We start from the raw sequence: 11,382 nt of genomic DNA, 5'->3' as shown, positions 1-11,382 counted from the left end.
AGACCTCTCTCATTCTCCACAGTTTTTCAGAAAATACCTATAACATTTCAGCTTTCATTATTTCTACAAGATTCTGGTGGCAGAATCTTGTGTCGACCTGGACATTTGAACTCGCTGAGGGCAATGAGGTGGATTATAATAACGTTGGCTTATCTCTTAAAATGTTTGCATTCTCTTATATGAATATCAATCTCCTTGAGATAAAATAGGAGGAAAAAAATGAACAGGATCCATGATCAATTAGCATCAACCTTTGCCCCAAGTATGAAGATTTCCTTATTCTTCTCGCCTTTGATATACCCTTTAAATGCCATTTTTATCATTTTATCATTGACATTTATCAGTGCTAAAACCCAGAAAAGTGCTTATACAGTTTTTATAGGTGTCTGACATCAGGTGATTAAATTTTTTTTTTTTTTTTTTTTTTTTTTTTTTACAATAGCATGGTTTTTGTATTGACTTGATTATGTAACATTTAACTCAGGGCTATCTTTTATATCATTCTTCCTTGGTACTTTTTAAAAAAATACAATTAATTGTCAAATTGGTTTCCATACAACACCCAGTGCCCATCCCACCAGGTACCCTCCTCCATGCCCATCACCCACTTTCCCCCCTCCCCCACTCCCATCAACCCTCAGTTTGTTCTCAGCATATAAGAGTCTCTTATGGTTTGCCTCTGTCCCTCTCTGTAACTTTTCTCCCCCCTGCACCTCCCCCGTGGTCTTTAAAAAAAAAAGTTGTGAAGGCGTATTCCAGAGCCACCCAATCGCTGTGAGACCTAGCTCTCTTTTTTTTTTTTAATTTTTTTTCAACGTTTATTTATTTTTGGGACAGAGAGAGACAGAGCATGAACGGGGGAGGGGCAGAGAGAGAGGGAGACACAGAATCGGAAACAGGCTCCAGCCTCTGAGCCATCAGCCCAGAGCCCGACGCGGGGCTCGAACTCACGGACCGCGAGATCGTGACCTGGCTGAAGTCGGACGCTTAACCGACTGCGCCACCCAGGCACCCCGAGACCTAGCTCTCTTTAGCTGATTTTGGAGGTCTGAAAGTTCCTACCCCCCCTGTGTAAAACAAGTAGAGCTTTTCTACAACCACTGCCATCATTTGCTTAAGCTAATGTGCATGGGTGTCTGTGCTTTCTAAAAACCACAACAGCCCAATCAGAATGAGTAGCAACCATTCATCCATCCAGTGAAGTTTCTGAGACTTACTATGTGCCAGGGTCACCAGAAACGGCTGAAGACTAAAATTTCTCCCTTCTTGTTTTGGCACTTTTCTTCTTAAAAATCCCACAAGTCGGGGCGCCTGGGTGGCGCAGTCGGTTAAGCGTCCGACTTCAGCCAGGTCACGATCTCGCGGTCCGTGAGTTCAAGCCCCGCGTCGGGCTCTGGGCTGATGACTCAGAGCCTGGAGCCTGTTTCCGATTCTGTGTCTCCCTCTCTCTCTGCCCTTCCCCCGTTCATGCTCTGTCTCTCTCTGTCCCCAAAATAAATAAACGTTGAAAAAAAAAAAAAAAGAGTGATTTAAAAATCCCACAAGTCAGGGTTTGATGACTCGTAACTCCCCATCTGATACGATATCATCTGACGTACATTGCACATATTTGCTTTATCAGGTCTGGGGGGGGGGGGTCCTATGTCCTTTCTTATGAGCTTATAATGTTCTGTATCTGTGCTGCCCCGTGTGGTAGCCACTAGCTACGTGTGGCTATCGGACAGCAGAGATGTAGAACATTCCCGTGATCCTAGAGTTCTGTTGGGCAGCACTGGTGTAACTATTCCTCAAGCCCTGTGGAATTTCCAAGCAGGAGAGCTAGGTGCCTTAGACACACAGAGCTGGCACTTGCCGATGGTCTGGCAGGCCATTGGAATCACATCTTCGGGAAGTCTTTATTCCAATGGGCTTCTGAGGCTGTCACTTTTAAGGCCGTCCATGTGCTTGGTTTGGGCATCCCTGTATTGGCAAGTGATTATAATGTGCATCGGCTCCTTGGATTCCCCCAAGGAACCATGGTTTGCGTATCAGAGTGAGCAAATATTTTCCAGATGCCATTGGTGGTCATTATCATTACCATGCCTAACAAAATGCTGGTACTTGTAGACTCTCAGAAAGTTTGCCTGAATGAACAAATGAATTAAGGGAGGTTTCTTTAGGCCCCCCAAAGCCAAAGAAAAGTACCATGGGGTCCTTCCTTAAGAAGGAAGGAAGGAAGGAAGGAAGGACAGAAGGAAGGAAGGACAGAAGGAAGGAAAATCCCTCCATCTATGAATTTCTCTCCTCTATCTTTGTCTCTTTGCTTCGGTGTCAGAGAGAGCCTCAGAGATGGACTGGAACAAGGTTACAGAGGAAGGAAGTATACAGAAGGAAGGAAGAAGATGGTAAAGAAAAGGAAAGGAGCGTCATAGCAGAGGGGGAGTCACAGCATTTTAAACCGAGAACGGACTGAAGAGTCCACTGGGCGTAACTCCCCATGTTGCTGATGAAATACGAGCATTTCATTTGGCATTTAATACAAATCCGCTGGAAAAAAAAAAATGAAGCAATGAGGTCGAAAGACATAGGTTAAGCAGCGTGTCTAGAGTTACAAAGCTAGTGAGTGTCAGAGCAAGGGCTGGAAGCCAGCCCACCTATCCAGTGATTTCCCACCATCTCAGGGTGGCTGAGGAAGGAGGGAGGAGAGAGGGAGTAAGGGCAAGGTAGGGGAATGTGGGGTGGGGGGTAACCTGAGGGGAGGGAGAGAAAGTGAAATGTGTACGTCAGCTGTTGGCCTGCCTCGTGGCTTTAATCTAAGCAGAAAAAAGATTTCACAGGCTCCTCACCTACTTGATCTGAACCTCATGGGGTCCCCATCCCCCAAGAGACTTGTGATTGGCAGGAGACTTGCCTGAATGCCTACCACACCCAGCTGAGCGATCCCGGGCAAAGTACTGCTCGACTAACTTACACGACCAGGTTGCGTCTAGTTAAGCAACCACTTGTCCATCATAAGCTTGGTCCAGACCCAAGCTGATTTCTGAAGCAGCTTGGCGTTCCTGAACAATCACCTGCTCTAGACTAAAAACCCACTGAAACGGAATTTGGCAAGGATTTCAAACAGAACTCTCGAGTGGCTTTGTCACATTCCCTCCCCAACTGATCCTTAGACAGTCAAGTTCTGAAGGGGGTTCTTGAAAACGTTTCCCCTTCCCTTTCCTTCTCACCTCTAGAAAGCTCTCCATGTCAAGAACGTGGACATCAGAGTAGGGAGTTGGAGGTCTCACAGAACTGATTCCAAATGCAAGCTGTCATACGGTTGAGTTACCATGTGGAGGGGACCTATGTTCTCTGATACAGTTTCGATAATAAGAGTAACATGCCAGGACCGTGGAGACAGTCATTGTTATGTGGGACCACAGTGCCTGGGGAACATCATGTGACCAACATACGTTAATTACATGTGTGGCTCAGAGTGATGAGGTCTGAGTTTGAGTCCTGGCACCCTTGCTTTACAGCAGTGTGACCTTGGGGCAAGTTCCTTGATTTCTTTCTTTCTTTCTTTCTTTCTCTCTCCCTCCTTTTCTTTCTTTCTTTCTTTCTTTCTTTCTTTCTTTCTTTCTTTCTTTCTTTCCCCCTCCTTTTCTTTCTTTCTTTCTTTCTTTCTTTCTTTCTTTCTTTCCCCCTCCTTTTCTTTCTTTCTTTCTTTCTTTCTTTCTTTCTTTCTTTCCTTCTCCCTCCTTTTCTTTCTTTCTTTCTTTCTTTCTTTCTTTCCTTCTTTCTCCCTCCTTTTCTTTCTTTCTTTCTCCCTTTCTTTCTTTCTTTCTTTCCCCCTCCTTTTCTTTCTTTCTTTCTTTCTTTCTTTCTTTCTTTCCTTCTTTCTCCCTCCTTTTCTTTCTTTCTTTCTTTCTTTCTTTCTTTCTTTCTCCCTCCTTTTCTTTCTTTCTTTCTTTCTTTCTTTCTTTCTTCTTTCTTCTTTCTTTTTTTCTAAAAAAATGTTTTATTTATTTATTCTGAGACAGAGAAAGAGAGAGTGGGCACCAATGGGGGAGGGGCAGAGAGAGAGAGGGAGAGAGAGAGTATCCCAAGCAGATTCCACGCGGTCAGGGCACAGCCCAACGTGGGGCTCAGTCCCGTGACCTGTGAGATCATGACTTGAGCCGAAAACAGAGTCGGACGCCCAACGGACTGAGCCACCCAGGAACCCCTTAGTTTCTATCTTCGCTTTCTTATCCGTATCACAGGACTATTAATGGTGTCCTCGCAGATGCGAGGACAAATTGAGATCACACACGTAGAATGCTTGGCACAGAGCTGGGCACATGATAAGCATTAGGTATCATTATTACCGCCTAACGCCGGGTGATCTCTTTATGTACGCTTCATTGTCCTTGGGGTCACCAAGCAAGCTGGTTTAAAGTCCTTGGTCAAAAACATCTGCCCAGTGGCAGCATTCACACCACACTTGCGATAAATGTCCTAACTCCGACCTAGCTTCAGCTGGGCTGAGTGAGGCCAGCATCAGGTTTTATGGGTCTGACGAAGATGTTTGAAATATTGTAGGAGACTGTCAAAGAATACTTAGACCCACTCCGAAAAAGGGCCGTTCTTAATTTTCATCTTTCCTGCAAGTCAGAAAGATATATACTCTCCAAATAAAGGCAGTTTCCTCGTCCTGAAGTTATGGCAGCTTAGTGATACAATAAACAGCACCCTGTCATAAGGACCGCATAAAACATGGCCTGACATTTCTTTAAAAGTAAAAAGAAACACGACTGCAGCAGATGACCTTTCCTCTGAGGGCACAGCTGTTTCGTGTGGTTGGAGGGACCCGTGGTTTCATACTTAGGGGCTACGATATATGACTGGCTTTCCACAAAGTGTTTCCATGAGAAATTACAGTACGTTCTAAAGGGGAGACGCCAATTCTGCGCAGTCGCATTAGGCGGGAGGACTTATTTCTTACCCCCCCTGCAACCTCCCCCCCCCCCCCGCCCCCTTGATGTCTTCCAAATGACAGCGTGCTGAATACTTGTGATTAGAAACTTCTTTAGTGTGTGAAGTGTAAGCGTCCTCGGGAATCCTGGGGCGTCTTCTATTTCCTGGGAGATTTTGAATATGGGCCTTTCGCGGGGTTGATGGGTCGACACCCTTGAGGGCCTGTGCATTTAGAAGGGGTCACTCAGAACACAGTGCTTCTGTGGGTGAGGCCTGGAAGCCTTTCAGGGAAAAGTGAAAATAATAGCTTTGTTAGAGATGGTAGGTGAGTCCCATTCTCTCGAAAAATGTTTATTCCTCCTGGAAAGTGCTATTTGTGCAAGGCGTTGAAAGGATCATGAAAAGTAACGTCTAGAATGTCTAATCGTGCCCGTGTTGTGTAGCTGAGATTGGATGTTGTCTTCCTTTGCTTGTTTTCCGAGTTGTCTTTAACATGTTTTATTTACTTCATAATGAAATTAAAGAGGAGGGTGGCCTCTCCATTTAATTTTTTGATTTTCCCTGTAGGTATCAGTGGTTACTGAAACATTCCTGTTAAAGCACCGGATTCCACCCACCCACCCCCTGCCCCCCCCATCTCTGTCCTCTAAAGAAGAATAATAAGTCCTCTGAGACGGGAGTTATCCTCGGCAGGGTGGGGTGGAGAATATTCCAATTCCTGACGGCTGTCGTTCCAATATAAAAATGTGCCCTCCTTGCTCATATCCAAAATCCTGCTACCGACCTGCCAACAGCAGGGCATCGAGAGCACGTCCCGGTAGGGTGGGAGATGTGTTCTGATTTATCTGGGCTCTCTCACCTTGTCCCCTGAGTGACCAAAGCTGGGCATATGCAAAACCGCTGGCTTGATTTAGAAATACAAACGGAGACCCTGAAACAGTTGACTTATTGGTAATTAGACCACACTGGTATTGAACCCGTGACCTCAAGTCTCATTAGAGCTGCATTTGGGCCAACCGAGTTGACCAGAAACAGATTCAAAACAGTGAGTGATAGAGGTCTTTGGTGCAGGGTCAAAGGCCTATTTACACTACCCAATATCATAAGTGGCTTCTTTCTCTGCCATTTGAAAGGGGCGGCAACGGATGAAAATGGCCATATGGATAGGTCACTGCTCTCTGCTTCGTATATGTGACTTGTACAGCATTGCTATTCTGGCCAACTCCCACCTTCCTTTAACTGCATTTCCGTGCAACTCAAGGGTTAACGGAGAGAGAGACAAGTGTTTTAGCAGGACTTCACCCCACCCCCTTTCAGTTGCTAATGGCTAATAGTAACAAAAACACTGGGATTAAAGTCCATTTCTTTAGGAATGGTTTCCTTTGAAATGACACCCTTAGATTTAAAAATATCCGCGGTTAATCATTATGTTCGCTCTTTGCTTTTCAAGGAGATCTCGAAGCAGGTGACTTGTCTTCATTTTGTGTAGAAAAGGAGTCAGCTCCCAGTGGTCTCGCAGGATAAATGGAAAAGGCAGGACTCGAGAATGATGAGAGACACTCAGTGTGAAATCAACAAAACGGCATAGAAAGAGCCTCCCAGTATAACCGGATTTTTTTTTATGGGATCACACTGACCTTCCAGGTCAGTGGGAAGAGAATGGATTCTGTGATCATGACTAGCCATTTAATAAAGGTAGGTTTCTGCTTCAGACCACACCCAAAGTAAAGCTTAAAATGTGAAAAAAAAAAAAAAATCTCACAGTTTTAAAAAATGGTGAGGTCATGTTTAAAATGATCTTGGGAGGGGCGCCTGGGTGGCGCAGTCGGTTAAGCGTCCGACTTCAGCCAGGTCACGATCTCGCGCTCCGTGAGTTCGAGCCCCACGTCGGGCTCTGGGCTGATGGCTCAGAGCCTGGAGCCCGTTTCCGATTCTGTGTCTCCCTCTCTCTCTGCCCCTCCCCCGTTCATGCTCTGTCTCTCTCTGTCCCAAAAATAAATAAACGTTGAAAAAAAAAATTAAAAAAAAAAAAAGATCTTGGGAGGCCTTTCTAAGTGTGCTGGGAAGTGCAAAAACCCTAAAGAAAAATACGGAATAATTTGATTCCGTAAAAATTTATCATGATCGCTTATGTATACCAAATACTAAATAATATTCAAAAGCAAACGGGAAGACCATACTTTTGGTACCTATGAAAGAGTTAATCACAAGATATTTATGATGCATATGGAAGATTTCATAAAGCATTTAGAAATCAACAAGAAAAAGAGGAACAAGTTAATAGAAAACAGACAAAAGAAATGAACATCACTTTACATAAGAAGAAATGTAAATAAATGGCCAGTGAACCCATGAAAAACATATCGAACCTCCCTGGTAAATGTCAAGAGTTGCACATTTAAACAACTGGAAGTTAATTTTTCTTCCAAAAAATTGGCGAAGATAAAAATAAAAATGCTGGCAGTGTTGCAGGGAAATAAGTATTTTTTTTTTTTAATACCACTTGTGGCCATGTAAATTGCTGCAACTTTTCCAGAGGGATATTTGGAAATACAGAAGAAAAGCCTTGAAATTATACTGTGCTGTGACCCATATTCTACTTGTAGGAATCAATCTGAAAGGAATAATCAAGACTATGTGCAAAGATTTTGCGTTTAAAATGTTGATCAAAGCACCTTTATAATAACTAAAAATTGGGCACAGCTTAAGTTTCCAACAATGGGGAATCAGTTAAATGTATCATGGTATGGGTATATGATGGAACTTCGTGTAACTTTAGCATGTGGTAGAAAAAAATTATATTTAATGTCAAGGAAAAATATTCACTATTATCTTGTTCTGAAAAAAAAGTAGCTTAAAATTATATCATAAAGTTACATGTTATAGATGCATAGGAAGATAGGGTAGAATAATATATATCATATATATCAAAGTATTAAAACACTTTAGGTGTAGGAATGATAGATATTTTTATTTAAAAATTTTTGTAATGTTTATTTTTGAGAGAGAGAGACAGAATGCGAGCTGGGGAGGGACAGAGAGAGCGAGACACATAGAATCTGAAGCAGGTTTCAGGCTCTGAGCTGTCAGCACGGAGCCTGACGCAGGGTTCAAACCCATGCACCATGAGATCATGACCTGAGCCAAAGTCGGATGCTTAACCGACTGAGCCAGCCAGGTGCCCCAGGAATGATAAACAATTTTAAAATGTCTCCTTTTATCTTTTTGATGGTTGGTTGTTTGCTTTAGAGTGAACATGCGTTACTTACAGGACAAATGGCAAAGCAATATAGTTTGTTTCCAGTATCATAGCTATAGCACAGTTTAATCATGGAGATTAAATGGGACAATGTGGAAGCAAGTTCCTAACACAGGATTAGAAAAATAAGGGGGCCTCGGTACTGAAGAGTTGGATTTGAATTTGAATCTGAAAAGTTACCACGTAGTCCAAGAACTTGTAGCACTCTCTGTTAAAGACTGACCTCCCTAGACGGTGGCTTGTATGTAGTCCCAACCCATTTGGTTTCTTTGGCTTTGCAGCTAGACTTTCTATGTCAGTGGTTCCTACAGAGCTCCGTAAGATGTCAGGCAAGGAACAGAGAAAAATAAAGAAATTCCAGCCTGTCATCTTAAGTTGATCTCTATCATATTCATCTTCTCCACTCTACTGTGAGGCATGCTGGACTGTGACCCCTTCTTTAAGGTGAGCTGAGGCAATGAGTCTTCCTCCACAAACATTCCTGAGCTCAAGAGCATTTGCTGTATTGTCTGTCCCGCTATGCAAAAGTAGAGATTACGCACATGCCTCCAAAACATCAAAGTGAAGCCCAAAGCTGGTGAACTACGGACTGATCATGGACCGCCCTGGAGTATGCTTTGGATGATGGCAGGGAGAGGTGGGTTCGCGGGTGAAGGGCGCACTCAGGCGGGGAGGCACGGGGCTGGAGGAGAGGGTGGGAGCTGTTTTGGAGCCTGGTTCCCCGTGGAACCCCATGGATTCCCCTGGGTCCTTGGGAAATAAAAGAACTCTATATAGGAACGGAAAATGGCACTCTGTATAAAGGGTCCCTTTAAGATTTGGGGTATAGCACAGCACTTCTGTGGGATCACTTTGACAGACCTTGTCACTAAAGGGTTGTGTGCGAGTGCTTACACGGTGCACAAGTGGTTCCTGTAGTGGGGTGTTAGGAATTAGAGGAAGATTTTTCTTTATATCTGTGGAGTATGGTGTTGGGGGCATTGCCGGTGTCCAAAGCACACAATGGCAATCCTTTGGGTGATGGAGAAGGAGGATGGAAAAAAGAGTTTGGAGGTGAACTCCACACTAGAGCCGTCAGGGCTTATTTCTGTGCATGGCAAAATCCCCTCAAGAGGTCCCAGACATAATTCTGGGGAGCTTGTTAGGAAGTTGGATATTCCATTAGAGCAAGCAGAGTAGAAAAACTCAGCAAAATATGGATTGCAACTATTCATGTAACTTCCCTTTAAACCCAGAGCTTAAGTGCCCTGGGAAAACGTGTCTTACATGGACAAGTGTTCATTTCTATGATTAATTCAGCTGGCTAGAGCTTGGTACTAATGAGACCAAGGCCAAGGCTATTGGCTCTATCCCCATAGGAGCTGTTAGAGTCTCATGGCTCGAACACTGAGGTGACACCCTTCACCCTTGCACATAGTGGGGATTGGGTGAGAGAGTATGATGTCTGACTCTGCTTTTAATGCTTTTCCAACCCCCACGCTTTCCCCTCTAACACAATGCCACCGCTGAGCACACTTGCACTTGGGATTTTGTAACGTGACAATCTAATCAATGATATTGTCTCCGGAGCCACATTGCACTTGAAAAGCAGGAGCTGCCCAAATTAGAGACATCGCAGGTTACTCTGTTAGCTAGTCACTTCAATGGTTACAGGTTGCTTTACCAATTGGTTTTCACAGACAAATGCAGCTTGAAAGAAACCATGCCCAGGTCACCCTGCCGCCTGAGAGTTTGGGATCTTGCATAAAATAAGCCTATGTTCTTTCTCCACCTTCCAAGAAGTCGTTGGCAATCTGTAGCCATGTACATTTGGAAAGGAATCAAGTTGGATGCTTTGCCTGGGGCCCCCGGATCCTCTGCCTTGCAGAGTTCCCTCCCTTTGGTCTGAAGCCTTCCAGCCGGGGCTTTAATTACCCCCACACCTTCTCGATCTCTGTATTTATCAGGATTGTTTGACTTGCGCGTGACTGAAACTCAACTCAAACCATCTTTATTAACCAACTCACATGCCTGGGAAAGATACCAGGTTTATCACAGAATCTAAAGAAGAGCTGCAGAGATCGGAGTCTTAGAAATCGGAACTGCAATACAACCCTACCAGAGACTTTTCGATTTCTTTCTTTCTTTCTCTTTTTCTCATCTTGGCTTCTTTCTGAGAAAGGTTTCCTCTGTACGATAGCCAGCATCCCTAAATGCACATTCTCCTGGGTTAGCAAACACCGCCGTTAAACCACCTTCTCCAGGGGCACCTGGGTGGCTCAGTCGGTTAAGCGTCCGCCTTCGGCTCAGGCCGTGATCTCACAGTTCGTGAGTTGGAGCCCTGCGTCGGGCTCTGTGCTGACATCTCAGAGCCTGGAGCCTGCTTCAGATTCTGTGTCCCACCCCCCCCCCCACCCCGCCCCACCCTTGCTTGTGCTGCGTCTCTCTCTTTCAAAAATGCATAAACATAAAAAAATAAAAATTAAAAAAAAAAACACCTTCTCCAGAATCTTTATGGTAATCCAAGAGAAGGGTTCCCCTATGCCCATTTCTTAGACCAAACATTGTTTGCTGAGGGATTGAAGTACTAGGATTGGCTGGGTCCAGGCCACGTGTCCATTCCTCTAGATTGTGTGTGTGTGTTGGGGGATGGGGGAAACAGGGAAATTATTTTTTTAAAAAATGGAAAAACATGGGAATTGTGCAGATCTAAGAAAAATAGTTATGGCAGTTCTTGACCTTGTTGTCCAAGGAAACAATCGACTCTTCCGAAGAAGCCCAGAGTCATACAAATGCAAATCAGAGGAGAAAAGAAGCCTCTTTTCGCTAAATTTGGAATTTAAATTTTTTTTTATGAGAGAGAGAGATAGTGGGGGAGAGGGGCAGAAAGAGAGAGAATCTCAAGCAGGCTTTACACTCAGCATAGAGCCTGATGTGGGACTCGATCCCACGACTCTGGGATCATGATCTGAGCCAAAACCGAGAGTCAGGTGCTCAACTGACTAAGCCACCCAGGCACCCCAGAATTTAATTGTTACATTGTCATAAGGACTATCATTTAGGTCCTTCTTTAATGGATAAGAAAAGTAATTCACCGATAATTGAAGTGAATTGCCCCAGACACATTGCCCGATTAGTGCATAACTGGACAAAAACCCAAAGCTCCTACATCCAGGTTTGTTATTTTTTCCTGTGTTGGCCTGCCTTCAACAGACTGGGTCTCAGAC

At 44.3% G+C, this 11,382-nt stretch overlaps 1 long non-coding RNA gene across 1 annotated transcript; it reads left to right on the top strand.

The window, feature by feature from the left end:
* Positions 1-6,374: 6,374 nt before the first annotated feature.
* LOC123582729 lies at positions 6,375-10,507 on the top strand. The gene is made up of 3 exons (XR_006704528.1): positions 6,375-6,612; positions 8,458-8,620; positions 9,856-10,507. It is a non-coding gene; the product is annotated as an uncharacterized LOC123582729 (long non-coding RNA).
* The last annotated feature ends 875 nt before the right edge of the window (positions 10,508-11,382 follow it).

This window comes from Leopardus geoffroyi, chromosome B1 (genome assembly GCF_018350155.1).
Source record: "Leopardus geoffroyi isolate Oge1 chromosome B1, O.geoffroyi_Oge1_pat1.0, whole genome shotgun sequence".
Classification (NCBI taxonomy): domain Eukaryota; kingdom Metazoa; phylum Chordata; class Mammalia; order Carnivora; family Felidae; genus Leopardus; species Leopardus geoffroyi.
The sequence above is the reverse complement of the archived record's forward strand: the minus strand, read 5'-3'. Positions and strand labels throughout refer to the sequence as shown.